This window comes from Sphaeramia orbicularis, chromosome 14 (genome assembly GCF_902148855.1).
Source record: "Sphaeramia orbicularis chromosome 14, fSphaOr1.1, whole genome shotgun sequence".
Lineage (NCBI taxonomy): Eukaryota > Metazoa > Chordata > Actinopteri > Kurtiformes > Apogonidae > Sphaeramia > Sphaeramia orbicularis.
In genome coordinates, this window is record NC_043970.1 from 25,655,758 (window position 1) to 25,683,163 (window position 27,406).

At 37.5% G+C, this 27,406-nt stretch overlaps 1 pseudogene; it reads left to right on the forward strand.

The window, feature by feature from the left end:
• LOC115432566 (transcriptional regulator ATRX-like) lies at positions 1-27,216 on the forward strand (annotated as a pseudogene).
• The last annotated feature ends 190 nt before the right edge of the window (positions 27,217-27,406 follow it).

Here is a 27,406-nt window from a genome sequence, read left to right on the forward strand (position 1 = left end):
ATGGATTGTGAACGCACTACATACTCCGGGGCACTAGGGGGCGAGAACGGGCGCTACCTTGCCGCTGAAAGTCAGGCGCTGGTAGAATCCAAAATGAAGTATTTTGCTACGGTGAACGCAGATTAAGCGCCTTATTTTGTATTAGTGTGTTTTCATTTAATGAGAAGATACAGACTTCAGCGACTCCGGTTGTTGAGTTTGTGAAATGACCGCGGCGATGCAGAGGTAAAAAACCCCAGAATGCGTTCAGAAATACGTTTGTTTACCCGTGAATGAAACAGTGAGCGATGTTAGCAGCTAACCGTTAAGTAGCAGCATCAGCTAACATCTGGGTTTATAGCATAGCGTTAGAATTTCTTTTAATAATATCTCCAGTTAAATAGTAACTGCTTAGCTCGAAACAAACATTTACAATCTTGAAAATCCCTTGATAGGGTACCTTGACCTTAGATTTTTTTAAAAAAAGTGCATTATCTTGATGTAATATATTTTAGCTAGCGTGTAGCTTTTGCTACACTGAAAATGAATATATCCAATGAGGAGGTAACGCTGTGGTTTACCAAACTCAAATGACCACAGTCTAACTCAACAATTTATTCATTATCAGGTGTTAAGGCTGAAATGTAATAGATATTTATTTCTTACTCTACGTAACAGTGGATATCTTCAAGCGTATTAGTCACACAAACTACCAACATTTTATTTTTCACCTTTATCTTAACATGTAGCTCATATTCGACATACGGAGATGATCACTGATCTCTTCTCTTGACTGTAGCACAACGCCAGCAAGCTGAATCTTCTGGTCAACAAACTGCATGAGTTTTTGGCTCATTCCGTTGTGGAGGACAGCAATGGTACACCAGCCGCAGACGATGCTGAAGGTACAACTTCTGATTACTTTCATCATAAATGACGGAAGATACCATGAGGATGTGTGTATACAACACAAAAGTTTATGTTGTTTTCTTATATTAAGTTGTTGTTTTCCATGTACAGGATCAAACAGGGGACTGTTTTGGAAGTTCTACTGGTTATTGCGCAGCAGAGGTAACTTAACATTTGTGGTATTTTTTTTTTCCATGATCAGTTTGAATGATAAAATAATGCTGATTAGCTTTTGCAGCACTGATGGTGCTTTTACTTAATGTTGCAAATAATTGGTCCCAAAAAAGTATGTATGCATCTTAAATGTTTGCATAGCACATTTTGAAAAGTTAAATACAAGTTACTGGTTTATGTGCATCTTTGTGAATTTAAACCTCTTTTTTACAATGTCTGGTAGGATGTTTTGTCATAAATACTGTAACAATTTTGAAATGCGATGACAAATAACCGAGAGTTAGAGTTTTGGCAGTTACAAAATGTTTGAGCAAAATTCTGTCATGCATATATATATATATATATATATATATATATATATATATATATAAATATAAATAAAGGGTGTTGCCTACACCCCAGTGTTTAATATAGGGAGTGCTGAATCTCACAAATTACAAAGACTGTCACAAATTGCCGTTGATCATTACAACTTAAAACTTATCAAAGTGTCTTGCTTTGCAGGCAGAAGTGGACAACAAATACTCAAGACGGTGAGTTTATGAATTTAAATGTGTTGTACATTCAGATTCTATACGTTACGTGGATGTGGATATGTGCAGTTTTGACTGTTTTCAATAACAGCAAACCAGCCAAAATTAACTTAAAAATGTTCACGTGAAAAGTTAAGTTTGTTGATTACTTGGCTGTATTGATGCATAAAATTAGAGGTTAATACAAACAGAAGGTGCATTGCCTCTATCCTGTGCCAAGTGAAAGCTGAATATCTTTCAGTGGCAGGTTGCATAAGTTGTGTGATTTATACCCTTTCTTATCTGCTTAACTCTTTTTTACAGAAAACCTTTAGTTGTCATAAAGCACTCAGGACTTGATGAATCTGGGGATTCAAGTGGAAGTGAAGATGAGGATTTCCCTGTTGACGGCGGACCCCTTGATGTCACTAGATTACCAAAAGGTAAGCTTTGACATCGATATACTGTATCTAATGATTATTACTTGGTTATAACTAGAGCAATGATTAGGATATCATGGAAACCAAAAGGGACTGTGTCTACTGCAGTGCAGTAGTTGTTATCAAGGTTTAAAATTGAGATTAAATCACACATTTATAGAGATCATGTTGATTTTGTCAATCATTGTGTAGGTGTTAGATTAGATCAGTGGTTTTCAACCTTTTTTGGCTTGTGACCCCATTTTAATATCACAAATGTCTGGCGACCCCAGACATACAGAACAGAGACATTTTTTTGCTAAAATTAATTAGTTTTTGATCATGTAATAGTTTGCAATACTATGTTTCAAATACAGGTTAATTTTAGATGACATTTAGTCTATATAATGTATATTATTATGGACGGAGGCAGAAAAGCCAGGTGTAGATTACTGCACAAAGTGAGAATTTTATTTTCCTTGGTCAGGATATGTATAGTCTGTCCATCTTGGATTTACAAGGCTGACAATTAATACTGAACAAATAATAACTCAAACTATGAATTATGAAAGAGCTGCAGCATCTGAAACCGACCACAATGAACATTGAAAGATAAACAGTACCACAGTACTTCAGTTTCAGCTTCACAGTTTGTGTGTTATGGATTGGGATTATCTCTGTCAACTCAACCGAGAGTTTATCAATTACTAGAAATTTCAGGCGAACCCATTTGATTTCAGGCAACCACACATGGGGTCCCAACCCTAAGGTTGAAAAACACTGGATTAGATAGAACTTTATTGATACCTTGGGTAGAGCTGTCTGGGAAATTAAGGTTCCAGTATCCACACAGCACCGTATGTACATATGTAAGAAGATCTAGAAATAAGAAAATAATAACATAACTGTAAAAACAATAGTAGATTAGATTAGATTTAATTTATTGGTCCCCGTGGGGAAATTCATCTTCACTGACTGAAAACATTACAGGAAAAAAAAGACATTACATAACATTACAAGAAAAAAAAAAAAAAAAAAAAAGACAGTAACATTATACAACACAGATGACAACAACAACAGTAGGGGCAGACATAACGAAAAGAGACATTTATGGAGTGACAGTTGCAGACTGGTCAGCCTGTCAGCGGGGCCTGGTGTTTAGGGCGGCTATGGCTGAGGGGATCAGGCTTTTCCCAAGACGGGCCCTCCTGAATTTTAATGTCCTGTATCTGCGTCCTGAGGGTAGTGGGATGAAGTAGCGGTGTAATGGGGTGCGTGATGTCCTGGACTATTGTGTTTGCCATTCGGGTGATGGATCTGTTATTTAGTTCCTAGTAAAACTGGGAGTTGTAAAATAGAGGTACTAGTAGTACATGATGAGCCCCCCCACCTCTGGGTTAGCCACAATTCCGGGAAGAGATATAGGCTGCATTCTCAGTTGATCTGCGGATTGTTCAGTGTAGACAACTCATCAATTTTATTTTGCAAAGCATTGATATTTCCCATTATTAGGGTCAGGATTGATGGTTTAAACGCCCGTGGTTGTCTGTTAGCGTGGCCTTTAGCCTAGCACCGTCCTTGCAGCCCAGTGTCTTCTCAGCTCTGCTGGTAAGTGGTGCCGAAATCCAGCTTGTGCCTTTTTCTTGAGGGCCAATAGTTCTTTTCCTGAATAAACAAGACAACTCCCTTTGTGATGCTTTAAGATTTAAAATATCCATGGGATATATAAAAAGAATACATAACATCTCCATGCTCCCATGGAGGTTAAAAAGAATAAAAAGGTGATGAGGTGAAGGTGAGAAAAACAGTTTGGTGCTACAGACCACCAGGCTGCCGTCTCCCACAGTGCTAGAGGTGCACCTCTACTCTTGTTTCAAATGAACTCGTACTGTATGTGTATAGAAAAAAAACTAAACCAATTCAGTAAAGTCTTGCAGAAATATTATTGAAGCAGTTTATAGTCAATATTTGTGCATTGTGTATGTCCATGTTAACATGACAGGATGTTTATCAATTATTCCATTTAAATGTGAAATAAGATGATGGAAAGTATCAGCATGTAATAAATATTTAGTACTGATAATTTATTTTCCTTTTTGTCTATACAGGCACTGTTCTGGTCAGGCCTGAGTCAGCTGATAATGGAAGAGATGATTTCAGGGGTCCAGAATTTCGCACCAGGAAATCTGGTGTCCTACGCAAAGAGTTTTCAAGGAGACGGGGAGGTCAGTCACCACTGGATAATATGTCATATATACATCTCACCCTCACTTGTATGATTATTCAGTATTTACTGTACATACTGCACTTGGTCACATTAGAGAACTAGGGCTGTTGCTGTAAATGAATTTCTCCTGTGGTGATGTGATTGTTGTTGTAAAGAAGCTGTTCCCATTCTGCTTAATGAAGCAAGCTGCAGATAATTTTCAGTGTAATGAATCTTTCTATTTGCCCTAGTCTTGCTTTCAGATACCTAATCAGGAGGTGTGGGATTAAAGTGGATATCAACCACATCAACCTCTGTCCCTTTAGCTAGTCCATTTAGCATATTTCAGCATTTCGGTTTGCTAATGGTATTGCTGTTATTTCTTAGGGGTTGAACACATGGGTATTGTCAGTTGTACTGCGTGTGGCCGGCAAGTTAACCATTTCCAGAGAGATTCCTTCTATCGGCATCCAGTTCTGAAAGTGCTTATTTGCAAGGTAAGTGCGAAAACTAAAACTTAAAAGGTAAAAACATAAAAAGGTAACATCTGAACAGCACAAAAAAGGAGAGCATTATGGTTCAGTACAACCTTTCTGGGTTTTTATACATTTAATTTGCAATTATGTGTCTAAGATAATTGGGAATTTGTGTCAAACTAAATGAAATGTTTTGCCAAACCTGCGTCTTGAATATAGTGTTTTGTTTTTAGTGGTGCTACAGATATTACTCGAGTGATGACATCAGCAAGGATGGAGATGGAATGGACGAACAGTGCAGGTAGGATTTATTGTACTTTTAAATTTAATTTTAGCTCAGCTTTTAGTAACCACCTGAAATATTTCCCATTAGTGGTAGGGACTGTGATACACTGCAATAGTCTTATTCTTCTTTGCTAGAGTCTATAAAAAATTGGTGGTCTCACATGTTAGCATGTTGCTAACAATGTAAATTTGGGGCAAACTTTTTGCGCACTATTAATATTCTATTTTATTAATATTCTAATGGACAGCACTGATATAGACATTGTATTAACCTTTTTGCTGTGCAGAAATTTTGTCACTCTGCTCTTGTGTGTCTGTGCTGCACTCTGCCTGAGTACTTGGCCCCTCTCTCTCCCTCACACACAGACCACACTCACTCAGCTGCAGCAGAGGAGAGGACAGTCATGGGCCGCTGTCCCCCCTATAAAATGTAGACTCACATCTTTTCCCAAAAGTCTGCTTTCCCCAACATAAAAACTATCACATCTACAGCCTGTGGTTCCCCACGGGTCACATACTAGTCTAATATAAGACTATTATACAGCGTTTTAAAGTTGTGTTAATTGTCTTTGTGAGATAAATAAAGATGCAACTGTTAATTCATGTCCACCATTATCTAACAAAAGACTATTATATCCTGTGTATATCAATGTTCTTATGTCATATATTGGCCGATATATCAGATATTGGCTTTTTAGCCCCTGATCTCAGTAACGGCCCCAAAAATCCCATATCGGTCTGGCTCTAGTCTACACAAATGTACAAGAGATCGAGACCTTGAACCAGCAGCGTTTGAAACAACCAGAGTCAAAGCTGCAACAGAGAAATCAACCCAACTCAACCAGTTAAGTGGCATATAAATGCTAATGACAATGTTACTGTTTGTTGTTTTGTTAAAAAATACTGTTTGTCAGTAGTCAACGGTTTTACAATGAACTGAGTGGCTCCTCAGCAGCAGCTAACAAATGCAGTAGCATTAATGCTCATCTTTTGTCAAATGTAAAGGTTACTTTTGCAGACAAATCTGACATCAGACAATCAGCAAGTAAGTTATGAAGGCAAGAATTTTAATTACTTCTGTACTGTAGAAGCAGTGGGACTCTGTAATGCACTTACCTGTATTGTCTCTTGTCTCCTCATCCTACAGATGGTGTGCTGAAGGAGGACACTTAATCTGCTGTGACTTTTGTAGCAACGCCTTCTGCAAAAAGTGCATTCTAAGAAACTTGGGAAGGAAGGAGCTGTCAGGCATCTTGGAGAGTAAATGGTACTGCTATGTTTGCAGCCCAGAACCCCTTTTCAACCTGGTGATGGCCTGTGATAGCGTTCTTGACAACATGGAGCGTTTGTGGCATCAACAGCGCAAGAGGAACCGAGCAGAACCAGAGAAATCTGGAACACAAATATTTCACTGGAAAAATGGGATCACACCGGAATGGATGGAAATGTTCTATTCAACTATAACACACTTCAAATTTCAAAGGATCTCACCAAAAAGGCGAAACATTAGTGGACTCCAACAAACACCTTAAACAGAACTTTTGTTAAATTTCATTCACCACTGTGACCAAGAGCAAAACAAACACCTGCTGTTCGCAGTCTGTATTTGAAGGCCTTTTTGTCAGTAATGAAAGGCTTAAGAAAATCTCTTGCATCACTCGAGGAAAGCCTAAGGAAGAGTTTAGTGATCTGGACTTATTGAAACTGCTGGGAAAAGTTAGTCAGTATTGATACGGACATTGATACACAACCTGCAGCAGAAGCAGACGCAGGCTTGATATTGCTGATGAAAGGTGCTTGAGTGACTTACAGAAATTGGCAGCTGAACATCTAGAGGATGACGATTCAGACTCAAAAGGCATAACAGGTGGCAATTAAGTCTTTCTCCACTGGGAAGACCTAGATTTTCCTTCCCCTGCTGCCAGACAAAGAGCACAAAAGATCCTCTTGCAGCCTTCTGAAAGTCAGGTCACAAAAAAATTAGTTGTTAAACTGGACACCAGTCCTGGTGGAGCAGGAGGCAGCCACCTCTGATCCCCTGAGATGAAGCAAGCCATGCACATGAGGTCTAATACATCCACTGGAGAAGTTTGAAACCGAAGAGTTAGAGTCGGTGACCAAGTGCTGACAGCAACTCGAGCAATGACAGCTCTGGTTCTTTGAAGGAATCTGTGCATCTAGACGAGGAACAAGGTAACAGACGGTCTCCGCGTGTGAAGACCACACCTTTACGTCGCCCAAGTGATGTGAAGGCCAAAACCTCCCCTTCTACAGCAGACAGTGAGAGTGACTTGGACCTGAGGGAAAACCGTAGTACTTTACCTGCTGAGGATGCTGAAGAAGAGCAAGACCTTAGCAGAGCAAGAGACGACTCTGACTCCGATGAAGTCCCTACAGCTCTGCTTGAGCGAGCGGCATGACGCACAGCTCTGATGATCCCCAGAGTGACGAGAAACTGAAGCTTCAACAACAGTGGCAAAGAATGTCTCTTTTGGCTGATAAAAACACCCCAATATCACCAGAAACATTCGCAGAAACACGTAAGATGCTAGACCGTTCGCCTGAGTCTGATTCGAGTAAAAGAAGGGTTAAAGCTCTTAGAGAAGTAGGACAGATTCTTCCAGTCATGAGCAAAACTCTGAAAAGAAAATGCAACACTTGAAAACGCTGAGGTCCATGGGAACACCTTGCCTTGTCCCAAGAGAAGACAAAGGTGTGATTATAAAGCAGGGAGGAAAGTCTAAAACAAAATCTTGCCAGCAAGCAACAGAGTCGTCATCTTCATCAAGTGAAGACGAAGATGATGATGACTCTGGCAGTGACGGAGATGATCAGAAGATGAAGCCAATCACTGAGGATGTAGCAATCCTGGGGGCAACAGCATTCAATCAATCATCTGGTGAGTGTTGGTACTATGTAGATACTTAGTTGTAATGTGTCGAAAAGATGCAACATAGTATTTGTTTCACGTATATCAAACAAATAGGACCAGTAGATTGAAATTTTGACAACTCTTCAAATGAAGTCAAAACATAACAAAATAAATAGAACTTCAGCCATTCAATGAATTAGAACTAAAGTATCATATCGTCACCTTACTAAAAAATTGCCCAAATCATTCTCTTAGGTCACTGGCCGATTGGCCTTCAGCTGTGTGAAGGCACTGTGTCTGGCCTCATCTTCATTAGAATCAGAATCAGAATAGCATTTATTGTCATTTGACAGCACAGTACAATGCACAGTACATCAAACGAAATTAAGATCGATGTTAGGGACATCAAGCCGCTGCAACCCAGTCACGCCGCCACAGAACCCCTTCTTCGAAATTTGCAGTGAAGAACAGAGAGAATAATGCGAGCACATATATAAGACATCATACAATATATACACAGTACACGTGGTCACATGGTGGAACTTTTTCAGTGGATTTGGTAGGATTTGGGGGACAGGAGGAAACAGTACGAGGGCGAATGGGGGGGGGGGAGGGGAAGGGGGGAGCATGCGTGTGTGGAATGTGAGTCCTTGGAAAAGTTTGTGTGTGAAGATAAGAGACAGAGGCCTTCTGTCCTTCAGTTGTTGTCAGTCCTTATCAGTTCACTCCCTACTGTGTCGTAGCAATTTCCTCAAACATCTTCTCCAATCAACTACTGGTTAGCTTCATTTAAAATTTTATATGTAGCTTCCTTGGCACAATGTCTACACAGTCTATTCACAGGTTTGATAAATTTTATTTTTGAATTTTTCATGAATTTTTTAAATATTACAAATTTCCCTTTACTTATAATGGACCATATTTTAATGCCAGAGCTTGATTTCATGAGGTTGTGTTTTTGAGTGTGTGTTAATTAGGAGAAGTAATGCTTAGTATTCTGTATCAATAGGAGTGTCCTGTTTCAGAAATTATAGGTTGATGTAGATGCTTAAATATCATTTGTAATTAAGTATTTTTAATTTAGTTTGTAACCAGAAATAATTGATTTAAATCATAAATTGTCCATAATTATAAAAAATAAAACATTGTCCAGCTGTAATTTATATGTTTAACTTTTGTTTTGGTGTTGTTTGACTGCAAACAAATTAAATGGTTTACATCAGTAAACTTCAGAAACATTAATTCCTATTGAAATTTTTTACAATATGTCATTTGAAAATGCTGATCAGTAGAGTTGTGCTGTTCAGAATAATACAAGTTTCAGAGTTTACAAGGTGCACTGATTCCATCCCTGTTTCTCTGTCAGAGTCTGAGACTAAAGTACTGAAGAGACTTTCAGCAATTCTTTATTTACCATGTAGTGTACAAACATATATACCTGTGGTATATAAGAGGGGTGAACTTTAGATGGTTCTTTGTGGTGGGTAATCTCATGAGATTTTGTCATCAAACGATAGGGTGTTAGATTTAACCATATTGAGTAATGTTTAAAACTTAGTTTTGTTATAACATAAATTTTCAGTCTCCTTTTGAGCTTACTGTTCCACCCTACTGAGCTGTTAAATCACCCAACAACAAGCCTTCTGCATATCAGATAACAGCTGGCCTCTGCCATCTGTGAATGTTAGTTTATGTATCCGTAGAATGATGCTGGGCAGAGATTGGTGCATCCCTATACACCAAAGTGATAAAACCTGCTGCTGTGACTTTTGGAAAATGATTTTTTGTGTATTGAAATAGTCAGATTCCTTTTAACAAATCTTTTGTTCTGTAGGTGATGATGAAGAGCACTCCGGCCCCTCTTGGGCAGCAGAAGAAGATGATGATCCAGAAAATAGGTATGGTTCAAAAAGCCCGGATGTAGAGTTTGTCAAAGAGCATATGTGCAGAAGCAAAGCTGCAACTTCAGATGCCAGCCCCCCAGCAAAATCTATAAACACCCTCATCATTAAGACTCGGTTGCGGTCCACTCAACAGCGACCAAAACGTAGCTGCAGCAGACCCCCGCCATAAATACACATACTAGAGGTGCACTAGACATTAGTGTACCTCTAGGACATATTAAGACTGAACTGTCCGTAAGACAGAGTGATAGATAATTATTTTATAATCTTTACCAGAGATTGTGAGTAACATGCTTGAGATCTAGATTTTATGATATATAAGATGAAGGAGAAATGAGAAGTTGGCTCATTTGAACTTTTACAGGACTAAAGCACATATTTACATGTTCCTTTAGAACAAAGCCTTACAGATAATCATGTTAAAGGGTTTTTTGTGTTTGTATGGATGTTCTTTATATTTAGAAAGTTGAACTTCAGTTGACTTTTTTTACAATGACAAGAGCTGCTCTGTTAACTGAAGTTTAAGAAAATTTGTTATTCATAGGTGAAGTATAAAGTTTGACCTTGTTGCCAGAAATATGTTCATGTCAATTTGTTTTCCAATCCTTATTAACCCTTTAAGGTCAATTTTTTTTCCCCAAAAATATTCAATTTTGATTAACGATTTCAAAAAGCTTTCTGTTTAATTCCGTTATGTTGCGTGTCACAATATTGTGACCTTGACACTTAAAGGGTTAATTACTACTGTTCTAATATTACTTTTTTTTTAAATGGTAGGCATAATACATCCATAAAACTTGAATACTTCACCTTTAAATTAATTAAACTTTTTTTTAAAAATTACTACCATAAATGGACTTAAGCCTTTTGTGGTACAACACTTCAATTATGATTTAGTTATAAGAAAGACAAGAAATGAAATTATTTGCTTATTAAAATATCAGATGCAATGTACGTAACTCTATAAATGAAATGTACTTTAGATTTTTGTTATTCTGCTGTTGATATAGTTTTTACGGACTAAATTTCTTCCTATTGATGGCCTTAATCTTTTGACCACCGAATATGTTATGCTTATCTCCCTTATGTTCTCAGCTGCATTTAGGGATGTTTTTTTTCTGAATGGGCTTGTGTTTGGTGAAGCTGATTAATCAAAAGGTGCTTTGTAGCTGGAGAATTAATGTCATTTACAAGACTGGTATTTTCACTTGACTGAAATGAGGATTAATAAAATTGATTGTGAAATGATATTATATAATCTCACACATGGTCCCTGTTCTTTAAAACTTCTCAAATTAAAAGGAGCAAAGATTGTTGGCTTTTCTTAGAAGGGTTAGTCTTTCTGAGGTAAAAGTTCTACAGTAAACACAAGAACTGAAGGCTGTTTTCTAAAATTGTCTGATCAAATGCAGAGTGTTTGTGTTAAAGTGAATTATAAGAGCCTCGGAATGAAGTGCAGCAGTTTAGTTTTTACTCACATTTGGAAGTTTAGTTTCCTAACAGACTGTAAACCAGAAAGAAGCTGCTCAGAAGTCTTCTGAGTGTCACATGCACTTTGCCGTCTGTGCCCACTGAGCAGCTGTAATTGGAATGAGTCACCATCATGACACATTACATCCAGTTTTCAGAATTCTCAGACTCAAAACACCAAAGAAGATGTCTAAAATGTGTTTTTCCCTCTAGAAATAATACTATATAGTATTTAAGTAATAAACCAGAAAATTATAAGGGGAATCACTGTCGACAGTATTTTAGGGATGGAATCATGAAAATCTGGGCCTATATAGGTGTTGAAAAAATGTTGACATTTTTGGATGTGTGGGTTTTTTTTAATATATATTTATGTATAAACTAATAAACTAATCAACCATTAGAGTGAAACATGCAGGATATTAAGGTGATATACATACAAGAAAATAAAACAATACCATGTGTAAGACAAACAAAGCTCACGGTGCCATCGATATTGCCTTTTTCATGAACAAATTAGTACTTTGCTTTTCGGTAATAGGGGAGGCCTCCATTTTGGGTGGGGGTGTATTGCCCCCTTTGGGGAAGGCAAGGAGTGTTGTTTTTTGGTTTGGTTTGTTTGGTTAACTCTTTAGCAGCAAAACTATTGGTTCAAATCATTCTAAATTGGGTTAATAGATGACCAGTGACCCAGAATAGATGTCATGACATTTTTACATTTTAGGTCAAAGTTCAAATTTTTTATGATTTTTTAAAAAATCTTCCCATTAACTTAAGATGGGTGAAATACATGCTTGTTGTGCCTGGCACCACTTGTTTATTCATATCTTCATAGAATCACTTTGTGCCAAGGAAACAAATCTTCCTCATAAAAATTACCTGACCTACTTTAAAGTATTTATGCACTTTATTACATCTCTGAGCACAAACTCAGTTGTAAAAAAAAATAAGTTAAACATCAGCCAAAGTGAATCAGTGAATGTCATTTGCTGATAGGTCGATATTGCTGCATCCCTACTTCTCTCTTTTTGTATGTTTTAGCCCACTTTCTCTACACAGAGTATACATTGCTGCTGACCATTTTCTAAAATGAGAAAATGCTCACCGTATTCCACTTTACATGAACCTGAACACTGTTTGACTGGTGAACAAGCTGTCACTTTTCTGTCGATAATTTAAAAACCTTAAAATTTGCGCCAAAAAAGCCGTGTGGTTCAGCGCGTTTAAAATATTAGTGGGTACGCTGTATATCTGAGAATTGAGAGTGGGCCGTGAAACAACCGTTACAATGCAAGCAGTGACTAAATCCTCACAGTATGCTTTCAATGACACCCATGTTTGTTTTCTCATGTTTTTTTTTCAGGTTGGATTTCCTGATAGCACAGCAATGAATGCCGTACTGTTATCTTATCGCCACCAACTGATGTTTTCCGGTAGTCTTAACGGAGACCATACATTTAGACATTTAGACTGCGAACTCTAGAAAAATGGTCAGCAGGAATGTAAACATTGTTACATTTGTGGTTAGAGATGTAAAACTTGAAAAGGTGATATTTTACACAGCATGTGGCTTGCTGTTTGTTCAATTTCCATTAAGTGTCTTCAGTATGTTCTGTTTTTACCATTTGAATATTTAAAATCTGTCAGATCTGGACTGAGGTCTGTTGCCGCTACCTACATCTCGTCACCTTCGTAAAATAATAACCATTTTTTTTCCGATTTTTCAGGAAACATGAAAAACGTAACCTTTAAATTGAGAATTTGATGATTTAAGCCAAAAAAAAAAAAAAATTACCAAAAGAGGCAGTTATTTTAGGAAGGTGTCGATTTACCATTTTACAGAGTAGGATACAAAGTCTGACCCGCCCCCAGGGTAACTATGGGTAATCACACGTCAGTTCTGTTATAGAAAGAGCGCATTGAACAGTGGGGGTTATAGAAGGCTGCTAACTGTACTGAAACACAATATGCTATTAAAAACAACAAACGTTTCCTCTTTTTAAAAAAAAAAAAAAATTGTGAACTATACAAGATGACATTAATGATAATGACAACATTTTAATATTTGGTATTGCACTCCATGAGAGTATTAGGTTAAAACAGTGGAAATGTTATTATTTTAAGTGAATATTTATATAAAAATGTTGTCATGTGTTTGTCTTACATGTAAATTTGACCCCCTTTAAAAGCAGTAATCCTTGGCTGGTTGAAATGGAGGAATGCATTGCCTCCCAGTGAGCTCTGTTTGTGTTTAAAAAACAAACAATAAAGCACCCGTAGCTCTGCACTGCGAGCTGTTATGGTTGTACACATTCTTGGTTAATCTGAATTTTGATATAATTTATATTTTAACTTAAAAGAAACCTAAAGACCTCTGTCCCTGTTAGATCTAAATATTTCACAAATTGTCAAAAAAAAGATCCTTCCATAAGAATGTTTTTGTTTTTATTGAAATGTGAAGAATAAATGTTTGTAATAAATCCATACATTTTAAAATGTGTCTGCCTCATTCTATGCTGATTGTTTCTTTATTATGCTATAAATATACTGCATGTCTTGTGTTGGTCATGGGCTTGATAAGCAGAGCTTTTCATTAGCACCCAATATAGGTGGATGTGAAGTGTCTGAAGATATTTTGATCAGATTTATGGGTAATTTATGAGATAATCAGCTCGTATACTGTCACCACTTGAAGATTTTGTTAAATATTAGATGAAATGTAGTCAAACTATTATGTGTGAGCAATATCCATCTGAAGATTATGTTACTGATCGTGAAATGAACTTCAGGCACCTTCTCCTTCTCTTCTACTTTTGAAAGAATCGCTAAGAAAATGCTTTTGGCCCAAGTCAAAGCCAACTTCTCCTCAAGTGATGAAATCTCTTCGGCTGGTGAAACTCAGGAGGATGGATTGGAGTCAGGGGACAACACTGAGATTGGACGAAGCACTGAAGATAATGGAACTGATCAAAATGGTAAGTACGTCTTTAAAATGACATGTGCACCTTGTCACTCCTGCACTGGAGTTTCTTCCCTAATAAAAAGGTGCTTTTAGTCACTGGAGGATTTTGAAGGTGGAGTAAGTGATAGTTTATACTGTATCTGTGCTGCAGAAGAGGACTCGGCCTCAGAATCATCTGACAGCAGGTCTAATGGGCCCAACTCCAGACACCATCTGCTTCGTCATGGACTCACCCTTAATGAGGAAACGTCCACTGACAAAGCGGTGACAGAACAGGGAGGGGCAGTGCTGAAGAGCAAGACAAAGACCAGCAACAAACAGCTGACATGTAAGAACAACCCCCTATATTCAAAATATATTCATTCAAATGAGGCTATTTAAACGATGGGGCCTAGTGGCTGATACTGTTTTCTGTGAAGCTGACAGTGACATCAGTGAAAGCAGTGAGGCTGAGATGGAAGACATGGATGAGGATGAAGAGCTGAGTCTGTCAGAAGATGAGGACACTGAAGGGCAACGCAAAAGGTACATTAACTTTAGTGGCTGAAAGTGTTAAATGATGTGAAATTATCAGTAGCACATAATGTTCTGAATTATGAAACTTGTCAGATCATATTTATGACCTGTTTTTAAGGCAAAGCAATTTATTTTTATTGCCCAATAACACAAATTGGCTTCAGGGGGGTTTACAATATGTATAATATACAACACCTTCTGTCCTTCAAGAAACATTTTAACAAGGAAAAATTTATACTTGGATGGATATTTTATGGACATATAAAAATATATTAACACCTGTCAGATGCTGTTTTTATTTACAGGGATGTAATAACTTCCCCTTTAGTAATTTTCCCCACTTGTTATCCTCAGATTGTCCAATAAACTGAAGGAAGCGTCTCTGGACAAGCAGAAGCAGCAAGTGCCCTATATTTTGTTGTCAGATTCCAGCAGTGAAAAGGTAGAACCTGGTTGTGTCATTTGTCAATCTCACCTTGACCCAGACCTTCTCTGCATAGAAAAGGAGTGGCTTTGAGCTCTGTAACGCCTGTTGAAATTTCTGTATTTGTATAGAGTGATAAAGAAGATGCAGAAGAGGGAATCGATGACTGTAAAGGGACTCCAAAGGGGCGCAAAAAGATCCGCAAAATCATTGAGGATGAGAATCTTCGAGCTGAGACCCAGGAAGCGCTGAGAGAGGAGGAGGAGAGGCGTAAACGTTTGGCATGTAGGGACCAACAGCTGGAGGATCGGAGAGAGGTAGTTCATACACAACACTCAGACTTCTCTTTTCTGTATTTTATATGGAAGTCTCATTGACATCAAGACCTCATTTGCAAGAAAGAACTGTTTACAATGTATACATACTGTAGTTCATTCACTCTAAACAACATACACATTGAATTTGTAGTCTGACCAGTTCACGTATCACTGAAAAGCTACTACTAGCTTCTATAACTTTGAAGTCTTTTAAGTCCAAACTGTGTTGCAGTTCATTATAAAAGCAATTGTCTTCAGTTCTGTGTTTTTGTGAGAGGTAATTTTAATCAACCCATTGTAGGGTTGGGGTTACATTTAAGCCAGATTTGAAGTGGTAGGTTGTGTTTTAGCCACATGTTTAACAGAAATTAGAGGTGCATATTATCCATTCACATCTTCTGTTATAACCCCAAATCATGCCTAGTTTAGATTAGAGTTAGACAAACAGGGATGTTAAAAGGTGAAAGCCAGTCTCTCCTGTGATCTGAGCTCATCTGTTTTTACACTTCAGATAGAAAGGCCCAGTAGATGAAAATGCAGGTATTTAGATGTGTTCTATCTGACAAACCATTTTATATACAAGACTTTATGAAGATTTGCTCAAATGAATAGCAGGACAATATAGAACACAAATATGGAGATATCTTCTTATAGTCATATATGAGTTTCAGAAGTGAAAAGCTCACAAATACAGATACTTACTGTCCAGTATTTTTTTTCTTTTCCCCAGATTATTGTCATTATGGATGAGCTGTCTCCTGTGCTTTGCCCCATCACTACCAAACTGATCCTGGATAAAGATGAAGAAACCAAGGAGCCTCTCGTTCAGGTGCACAAGAACCTGGTGACAAGACTGAAGCCTCACCAGGTGGATGGTGAGTACTGGGCTTTACCAGCACACAGACTACAGTAGAACCTCACAGTACCTTCCATAATCTGTTCCATGACTGAGCTTGTTTTGTGTTTTCCAAATTACAATTTTTCCTAATGAAGTTAAAAGAAATACAATGAATCTGTTCCAGCCCCCCAAAACCAACCAAAAACCACCCTAAGTCCTTTTTTAAAACAAAAAATGTGCAGTTAGAAAGAAAATAACAATTAAGAAAAACATAATAAAAGAGAATGCAAAAGAAATAAACTGGTTTTATTAACTTATTTACCTTAAAGATGAGACGATCTGTGCACGGGGCGGACAAGGAGCTCAGTGCTGACTCGCGGTGGCTACAGTGAAGCGTGCTTGTACTGTGGATTTCCACTTGTATTTTAAGAAAAAAATACTCAGGAGCCACAGCTCATAGAGCCAGTTACTCGTACAATAGTGCACTTGTACTGTGAGGTTCTACTGTACCACATACTCTGTCTTTACCACTATCAAAAGTGGGAAATAATCACTGTAGAAATTTTTAAGTTTTCTCATCTTGGTTGATGATTTTCACTGTGTTCTGTTCAGAGATGTGTCACATGTTCACTGTTTTTTTTTTTTTTCTACATCAGGTGTCCAGTTTATTTGGGACAACTGTTGTGAGTCTGTAAAGAAGGCCAACTCCTCTGCTGGTTCCGGCTGCATACTGGCACACTGCATGGGCCTGGGCAAGACCCTTCAGGTGGACTGGCACATTTTCACATAACGGTCCTATTAGTTCAGATTTAACTTTGTATCTTTAACTTTGTCGCTAGAAAAGAAGGCACTAAACTCACAGATCTGATCTCAGTACTGCATCACATGTCAAGTGCTGTGCCATTATATTAATAAAACATTCATGTTCTTGTATAGGTGGTAGCGTTCCTCCACACGGTGCTGCTATCAAACAAGCTGAAGTTCAGAACGGCGCTGGTGGTGTGCCCACTAAACACTATTCTCAACTGGGTCGCCGAGTTCAAGAAATGGCAGGGTAACATGGGAGAAGATAAAGTCAAGGTATGCCCTGACAGTCATTTCAACTGGTAGATGGTTGAACCGATGAGGTTAAAGGCAAAGTATGGAACATTTATTTAAAAAGCTCTTCATAGGCTTATATGTTGATCCTTTCAGCCATCACCTCTGACCTGCTGTCAATGTGTAGGGGTGTATTTATCTGCAGAGACCCTACCCACTGCCTGCATTTTGTCATTTTTTAGGTTGTTTCTTAGCATTGACATTTCAGCAGTAAGTTCCTCCAGTCAATCAAGAAACACACATGTGTGAGTGGAAGACTGGGGGATGTTTAGTCATGATTCATGTTTTTAGAATATAACAACAGTCATGGAATCAGGAAGCAAAGGTTTATTTTTCCTATTTCAGGTTTTAAGTCTTTATATTAATGTGTTTTTGCATAAACACATTCATATAAATTTTACAGCTCAACTTTCCTCAGTAGTAAAATCATCTGACCAGAAGGAGCAGGACTTGCATCAGTTTTGAAAGCCTTCTTTTCTAATGTAATTATGACCCTCATGTTTCTCCTTTCACTCAGTTGCTCACTGCTCTCATCCTCAAGAAATGTTACATACTTTGTCTTTAAAAGAAAAACCTGACGATAGTAGCTGATGCTTCCAGGATGACGAGGGTCTACTAAATAGTTTAATGAATATAAAAATTGTGTGAATGAACTACATGAAATGTGGGAATATTTTTTGTTAATACACCAGCCAAATTAACAGACTTGTAGAATCAACAAAAAAACACCTCACTATATGAATTTTGGTTTTCCTTTAATTTCTCACTTGCCTGTATGTCTCTGTTGTCTCACGTACATGTTTTTTGCTCATGAATGTGATACAGGTTCAAGAACTGGCTACCGCAAAAACTATCCTAGACCGACTCTATGTTCTTCAGAAGTGGCAGAGAGATGGAGGTGTTTTGATCATCGGATATGAGATGTACCGCAACCTGTCAGTAGCCAAGAACGTCAACAATGAAGACTGGAAGAAACAGTTAATCAATACCTTGGTGAATCCAGGTGCAGTAACTCTGCTCATGCCCGTTTAGTTTTTTTCCCCCCACTGCTTTGCTAATTGGTAACAATCAGTAGCTGTTTTGTCTCTGGTTTTTACTCTTCAGGTCCAGACTTTGTCATTTGTGATGAGGGACACATTCTGCGCAATGAGTCATCCAATATCTCCAAAGCTATGAATGTTATCGCCACAAAACGAAGGGTGGTGCTAACGGGGACTCCACTGCAAAACAACCTGGTTGAGTGTGAGTCAGTAAACCTGTTGTAAATAGTACAGTGTTGTCTCACTAGCAATAATGTCCTACATAACATAAGGAATCAATGTCATTATCAATACTACTACAGGAAAGCACTACTTAACTACTTTACCTTCAACAGCATTCCTGTAGGTCTAAATCAAATAATCAAATTTAATCTGAATTTAAGGCCTTAAAATGTCTGAAGTACATCTTTTTTGTATTTATTGGATTCAGCACGTTTTAAATTCTGCCACATCTTGTGTTAGTTCTAAGTAGAAAACGGTGTGTATGTGCAGTGTATTAGATTTCAGTTGGATTACTTTTTTGCCACAGACCACTGTATGGTCAGTTTCATCAAGAAGAATCTTCTGGGCTCATTGAGTGAATTCAGGAACCGCTTCATCAACCCCATACAGAATGGTCAGTGCGCAGATTCGACACCAAAGGACGTCCGAATCATGAAGAAGCGAGCACATGTCCTTTATGCTATGCTCGCAGGATGTGTTCAGGTAAAAACAAAACAAACCTTACTGCTTAGAGTAGACTCTGTATATACAGTGTGCTCCTGTCTTTATACATGTTTCTTTTTTCTTTAGAGGAAAGATTATTCAGAGTTGACCCAGTTTCTGCCTCCAAAGCACGAGTATGTCCTGGCAGTGAGGGTGTCACAGCTTCAGTATAAGTTGTACCGGTACTATCTGGATCATGTCTCAGGTAAGGATCGGTTTATGCAGGTTTTTCCTTTAAAACAGGGTTTCCATGGGTCATTAAAAAGCATTAAAAGTCATTAAATAGATTTAGCAAAATTAAGGCCTTCAGTGGTATAAAAAGCTTTAAATTCAATGACCAGAGGCATTAAAAAATTAAAAACACTTGATGGAAAAAAACATTGTTATTCATGATTTATTTTGATTATGTAAACATTTAACAATTTTGATCGGAAATGTAGTGTGATGATTGACAGGTGCAACCCTTTAATTGGCCATTGTTTATGGCCAATACACAAAGTCACAACACTGGATGCTTGGAATGCAATGTTCTGTGAGTGTAGGGAATATTAGCAAATGTCGATAAAATGGGAAAATGCAAGTTTCAGCAGAAGTGGTTGGAGGAGGAACTATTCAGAACCTGGTTAAAGCCTGTCAACGGTAAACCCAGAGATGCATTTTGCAGCGTGTGGAAAAAGATCTTCAAACTTTGCACAATAGGCATCAATGCAGTGAAATCACACATGCTGTCAGATAGTCACAAGTCAGCGATTAAAGGCAGGCAGCAGGTAACTGTGCCCAATTTCTTTGCCGTGACCAGCAACACAACTTCTGCTACCACCACACCAAACTTTATCTGCAGTTGGACATAGGCATTAAATTTTTTCAAAGTGGCATTAAAAAGGGCTTTAAAAAGCCTTATATTAGATTTGCTGATACCTGCAGAAACCCTGTAAAATAATCTGCATCTCTGCCACAGTTTGTTAGGTACAATGGACCTCATGCATACATTTTCATCGTCATATTTGATTGTATACTTGTTTTTGTATGAAGGGCTCATACAAGTGTCACAATCCACAAAGGTTTATAACACCAGAAAAGTATGTACATGATTAACAACAGCCACACCACCAACTGTCAAACTGAATGTGAGCAAATTATGAATTGTTGGATATTCAATCAGTTCAATATTCAGTCAAAACTGCTTCAGAATAATTAAGTGTGCAATCATTTAATGAAAAACATAATTGATCTAAGTACATGCAATTGCTTGTGAACTGCGTTTGTACTTGAAAGATAGTCCAGCTCACTGGACTTACTGAAAGAACAACAATCTCTGAGCTGCAACTAAAGCTTGAAAATAACATGTCTTGACAAAAACACATCTTTCTATGTACACATTTTGTCATTTTTATACCAAGATGTGTTTCCACATGTGATGTGTTCCACCAAATAAGTTCTGTCCTGAAAATATCTTGCAAATGCATTGTGTGCAAGAACTGGACAAATCAGATGAACTTTCACCCCTATTTCAGAATGTCTATAACAGGTGGCATTTGTTCAATTTGTTACAAGAAGTGGTCCCTCCATGAGGCTTTTTGTACATTCACAAAATACAGTTTAATGCCTGCATGTTTGGTTACAGTTGCCCTAAGATTTTTTTTTTTTTTTTTATTATATGTGCTTTAGTCTTTAATTTGTGACAAAAACGTCAGCCAACTGAGGAGAACATGTTCATTTTTCCAGGTATCAGGTCTGTGACTGACAAAACCAAAGTAAAACCTGGAGCAAACCTCTTCAAAGACTTTCAAGTGCTCAGCAGAGTCTGGACTCACCCCTGGTGCCTTCAGCTCAGCTACATCCGAAATGAAAAGGTAATAGTATCTCACCATTACCACAACATGCATTACATTTAGAAAGATTATTTTGCTTATTCTCTAACTTTGTAAATTCAGAGAGGCTTTGGTAAGAAGAATCACGTGATGGCTGCAGATCTTTTAAGAAGCGAAGAACCAACTGTGACTGAGAGGTAGGTCTGCACCAGCTTATAAGGCTTTAAAACACACACATAGTTGTTTGTTAAGTATAAATGCAGCAAGAGGATGAAAGGGAAGAGGGGAATGAATATTATCTCAAGTATGTTTAAAGAAACTAAATATAAGGGTGGGTGAATTGGAAAATATATCAATAGAATTCCAATCTTTCCTCTTAATTTTAAATGTTATGTCAAGTACAAACAGCTGATGGATTTCTCTATTTGCAAAATGAAAACACAATATTTGATTGAGTGTTGCTCTATTTCCACTTAAGATATAAATTAATTTAATTATTCACTTTTCTACTACATCAGGGGCACTGCTTACATGTGCATCACATTACTGAAGACAGTGATGTATGAAGTTTTTTCTCTTTTTTATAATCCGGTTCTGCATCTAAGTCATATTAATAGAGGCCCAGTGCTCAAACCATCAATACTGACTATTAGTCGTTTGCTTGAATAAAATGGAGTTGTATTACTGGCCTGAGAATAGTTGTAGAAAGGCTTTGAAACGCTATTTTGAAAAATTGTTCGGGGATCCTGAATATGACACACTCATATTTTCCACCTAAAGCTCCACATAAGCTCAATTTGGACTGACTTTGAATGAGGTGTTATTCATGTATTTAAACAAGAATGTCTTCAGAAGTCATGTATTCATGTCAACATCTGATTTATTTCTTTTCCTTAATTTATGTTTTTTCCTGGAGTAGCAGAGAGGGAGGCAACAAAGTGAACAGTGACAACAATCCAGTGTGTGTCACTGATGTGGACAAAGACCCTCCAGCAAATGATGGTATAAAACTCCCATGTGTCAGTGATACTGTGCTGTATTATGCAGATGTTGGTCCAATGTTCGTCTTCTTGTATCACCTTCTGTTTAGCGGCGACGGTGACAAGTAGCTCGACTCCTCAGGGTCCGTCTGAAGGCTGGTATAAGAACATGCTATCTGAAAGCGACGCCAGGGTCCTGGAGCACTCTGGGAAGATGGTGCTGCTGTTTGAGATCCTGAGGATGGCCGAGAACCTGGATGACAAAGTGTATGTCGTAGTCTGTTACAATAAATCAGGGGTGTCAAACTCATTTTAGTTCAGGGGCCACATTAAGCCAAGTTTGATCTGAAGTGGGCCGGACCAGTGAAATAATAACATAATAATATTATAAATAATGTCAACTCCAAACTTTCCTCAATGTTTTAGAGCGAAAAAAGTAAAATTATGCGATCAAAATGTTTACATCTATCAACTATCCTTTAAAATAATGTGAATATCATGGACAAACTGAAATTTCTTAAGAACACTTAAGTGCAATTTTAACGATATTATGTCTCAGTTTATCAATTACGCATGTAAATTACAACTTACAGATCACAGTGGATCAACAAATACACAGAACATTTAATAACAGGCAGAATATGGGAAAACTTGCACTTCAGACATTTCAAAATGTTCATATTTGTTCAGGTTATTTGCGTTTTTGTGAAATGATAGTTTCTTTTAGTGTAAATACAGTAAAATGACATGAAAATTTTTACATTTTACAAAAAGAAAAAATTGGAGTTGTGAGTATTTATAGGTTATTCTTATAGTATTTTACTGATCCGACCCACTTGAGATTAAATTGGGAACCTGAACTAAAATGATTAATATCTTCGGTGTAATTTTTGCATTTCACAAATTCATCCCAGGGGCCAGACTGGACCCTTTGGCGGGCCGGATTTGGCCCCCGGGCCACCTGTTTGACACCTGTGCAATAAACAATGCAGCTGCCTACCTTACATTAATGACTTCTCAAACTGAACCAAATATATTTTTGCATAATTTAGGCTTGTGTTCAGTCAGTCTTTGCTCTCACTGGACCTGATCGAAGATTTCCTCAAAGCTGCTCACCGTGCCAGAGCTTCACCGTTTGTGAAAGGTACTGATTTATGGGACAGAAAATACTGCTACTTACATGTGATGTCTGTGCTGGTGTTAATTTTTGTTTTTTTGTTGTAACAGCCGGCAGCTGGATAAAAGATGTCGATTATTATCGTCTCGATGGTGCTGTAAATGCCGTATTAAGGAAGAAGTCGGCAGAAGCGTTCAACAATCCCAATAATATCCGGTACAGTCTACCTGACACCTGTTAATATAGAATGATTTTACTGCAGTGTTTCTCCTCTAATAGTGTTTTATTGATCTTTATCTAAAGGGGTCGTTTGTTTCTCATCTCAACGCGAGCTGGTTCGCTCGGCATCAACCTTGTGGCTGCCAACAGAGTCATCATTTTCGACGCATCATGGAATCCTTCCTACGACATCCAGAGTATTTACAGAGTGTACCGCTTCGGACAGACAAAACAAGTATTTGTGTATCGCTTCTTGGCTCAAGTAAGTCCCATCAGGATTCATTAGTATCATATAAAATCTGTAAAAGCCTTTCAGTGATCACAAAAGAAATGTATTTAATGTGATAATAGGTTAATGTAGCTTTTCTGCTGTATCAGTGTATAGACTGGGACACATATCACAATATTCACGCGATATAAGTTAGTCAAAAAATAAATCATTTGGGGTTGAGTGAAATACCTCATAATCCAAGGTGTTACAGAGAAAAAAGCAGTCAGTCATGGAAAAAATTATTAGACCACCCTTGTTTTCTTCAATTTCTTGTTCATTTTAATGCCTGGTACAATTAAAGGTGTTTGGACAAATATAATGATAACAACAAAAATAGCTCATAAGAGTTTCATTTCAGAGCTGATATCTATCCATTTTCCATGTTTTCTTGATAACCAGAATCACTTCAGTTCTTACATCAGTAAGTATGGCATTGTACTAACAAAAACAGTGCTTTTAGGCATTCCATGTTTTCTTTTCTGTCTGTTTTAGTCACATGATACACACAGGAGTTAGTACTTGATTGCATAACCACTGTTTTTGATGACTTTTGATGGTCTAATAATTTTTCCCGCAACTGTAAATGCAAATACACCCACATTAATTTTAATGGTAATAGGGTAAATTATCACATTTCACAAAATATTTCTGACTGACCATCTCTGTTTTGCTCCGTACTTTCAAAAAATTATGTCCACAGTCCTAGTAAACACAGAAAATGTTAGCCTTTTGTCTTCATTAGTGTTTGAGATACCGATGCTTTGAGAACAGGTTGTGATGCTGATAAGTGTAAAATCTTTATATCAGGAAAACTTTCAGGATTTGTTTTTAGGTACAAGATCCCTTTGACTTATGTAAAAGATCTACAGTTACATATCTGCCGAATTAAAGCTTGGTGAAAACATGGGGAAAATGTTTCATTTGTGCTGCAGAGCCATTTCGTCCTGGTTTATCTCCACACTGAAGCACATTACATTTTTGGTATGTACTAGACATGTTATAAGACTGATATGATGATGGATTTTTCTAAAAGAAATATAATTGCCTGCTTAATGAAGCACAAAAAAAAACAGGCAAGGGAAAGAGATTTCTGTTTTAATATTTGCACAAAACATGAAGTTGGTATCTTAACTGAACCGTATTTATTAGAGGATCAATTAATAATTTTTAATTAATTGTTTCCCTCTCATACATATCCTGAAGATTATTGACGCCCCACCAACTGACAGGCAGTATAAACTTAAATATATATGAATAAAGTGAATAAAATACGCTGTTGACCATAAAATAGGAATAAAATGTTTCCTCTTCCCATGAAATGATTGTGACAATGTGATTTATTCTTGGTAAAGTGTAACTGGACTCATTACACTGGGTGAAAGGTGATTACTAATGTGTATAAATAAGAATAAAAAGAGGAATGTGTCTGAAAATAAAATTATTCCAACATTATGGGAAACACTGTACATATATATTTTTTGTTTTTCAGTACAAATCAGTGTCACAACCCATTGTCAAAGCCAGTATGTCAAAAACCAGTGCAGATAATGGTTAGGACTAATAACATTGTTTAGTATGAAACCCATCAGAGGTGGTCAGTCTGGAGACCTCTGGTGATAACACATGGACTGACCCACTACTCGTCCCCAGGGCACCATGGAGGAGAAGATCTACGATCGGCAGGTGACGAAGCAGTCTTTGTCCTATCGAGTAGTGGATCAGCAGCAGATCGAGAGGCACTTCACCCTCTCTGAACTCACTGAACTGTACGTATTCGAGCCAGACCTGCTGGATGACCCACACTCTAAGAAAAGCAAGAGGACGTCGTCGGTTCTGCCAAAGGTGACCACAGGGTTTTTAGTTTAGTTTAGTTTGTTTTTTTTACGTTTCTTCTTGATGTTACCATGATGTGATGCTTGTAGCTGTCTGACACTTACACAACACAGTATGGCGTTATTTATTGCATTTCCTTTCTTTTCCCAGGATAAGCTTCTGGCCGAGCTGTTACTAAAGTGTAAAGACTACATAGTTTCCCATCATGAGCACGAGTCTCTGCTGGACCATAAACAAGAGGAAGAGCTCACAGAGGCAGAACGCAAAGCTGCATGGGCCGAGTACGAGGAAGAGGTACAGCCCCGTACTGCAAAATATCACCTAGCAGCAGCATTTCTACACAAATTAAACTCACTGCATTTTGTGTGTGATGTTCTATATATAATTCTGGTTTGTTCCATCAGAAAAAAAAAAGTGTGTGTAAAAATGTGTGTATTCATGATTTTTCCGCAGTCAAAAACAGGCATCGTTTCTATTACCCCAGCTCAGAGCTCCTTGGACGGGAAGACAAATGAACAGCTATTGGTAAAAAAGACTATTTTACATTTGTATATCATCATAAATACTGTTTTCATATCGTAGAAAATATCAAATACAAACATGTCTCCGCAGGATTTGCTCAACAAGAGCAGAGCAAACATCTCAGTGGCCTTTCTATCACTCCAGACAATAACGTCGCACCCGATTGAGGATTACATGGTAAAACTGGTGAGTACATACTAGGAATGAACATACTTTTCAGAAGCCTGACATTTCTGTTTAAAATATCCTTTTTTGGTTGATTTTATGCAATATTCTAATTTTCTGAGACACTGAATTTGGGGTTTTCATTATCTGCAAGCCATAATCATCAAAATTTCAAGAAATAAGGGCTTGAAATATTTCACTCTATGCCTAATGGGTCTATATAATAGATGGGTTTCACTTTTTGAAACAAGTGACAAATAATATTGAACTTTTTCATGATATTCTAATTTTTTGAGATGTACCTGTAGATAGAATTAGTGTCTCAAAAGTTCTTAAACATTTTAGATGCTTTTGGCTGGTTAGGTCTGAGAGTTAAATGTCTTCATTTCAGAATGTTAAATAACTTGTACATGTATGTATATATATATATATATATATATATATATTTTTTTTTTTTTTTTTTTTTTTTTTACAGCGACAACAGTATCCTCATCTGCTTGAGGCCGAGCTTCAGTCTAAAGCTGTGATTTGGAAGACGTGCGACGAAAAGGAGCAGGACCGCAGACGGGCCTTTTATCAGGACTGCATCACACAACAACAAAAGGTGAGTGGATAATATTTTTCCAAGTGGGAATATTTGTATTTAAAGTCATTCTCATGCAACTCTGTTTCTCTCCACAGCTCACGCTTCACATTCAGGGGTTACTGAACAGTCGAAGGAACCAAGAAATGAACAGCACCGGGACCACTGTGAACCTGACTGGACCGACGTGAACAAGAAACCAAGGTTTATTGAAGAAAAGGAAACTGAAGGACCTCATTTCACCGCTCGATTGAATGTATGATTTACTAGTTTGGTAACAGATGACTGCACTGTGAAAAACAAACTAGCAGCACTTCATGTATAGTAACTCCATTGTTATTATTATTGCATTTCTCTTTAACATTGCCTACAGTTTGTTTTGTAACACTCAACACTTTCAATTTGACAAAATGTGCCTTGAAGTTTTGTTGTTATTTTAACATTCTGAAACCGCTGCTTCATTAGTATCAAACAAAAAAGTCTAGAGTTGAGGCATCATTAGATAGTTACTATTCATGTTTATTGCTACTTGATGTGTTTTCTATTTTTTTATGATAACATTTTGTATGCTGTTGAGTTCTTGTGATTCTGTAATAAATGAGAACATGATACTGGGAGCTAAATCTGTTTTAGTTTAATTTTTTTTGTGTTACTAACAGATTCAGGTGAATGGTTGTTGCAAAATTATTCTAATCAGACAAAGAAAATAAATACCTTTGGAATTTAATGGATTAAAAGCACTTTCAGTTTTTAGTGATCTCCAATGGGTTTACATTATTTATATAGTGTGAAGAGAATG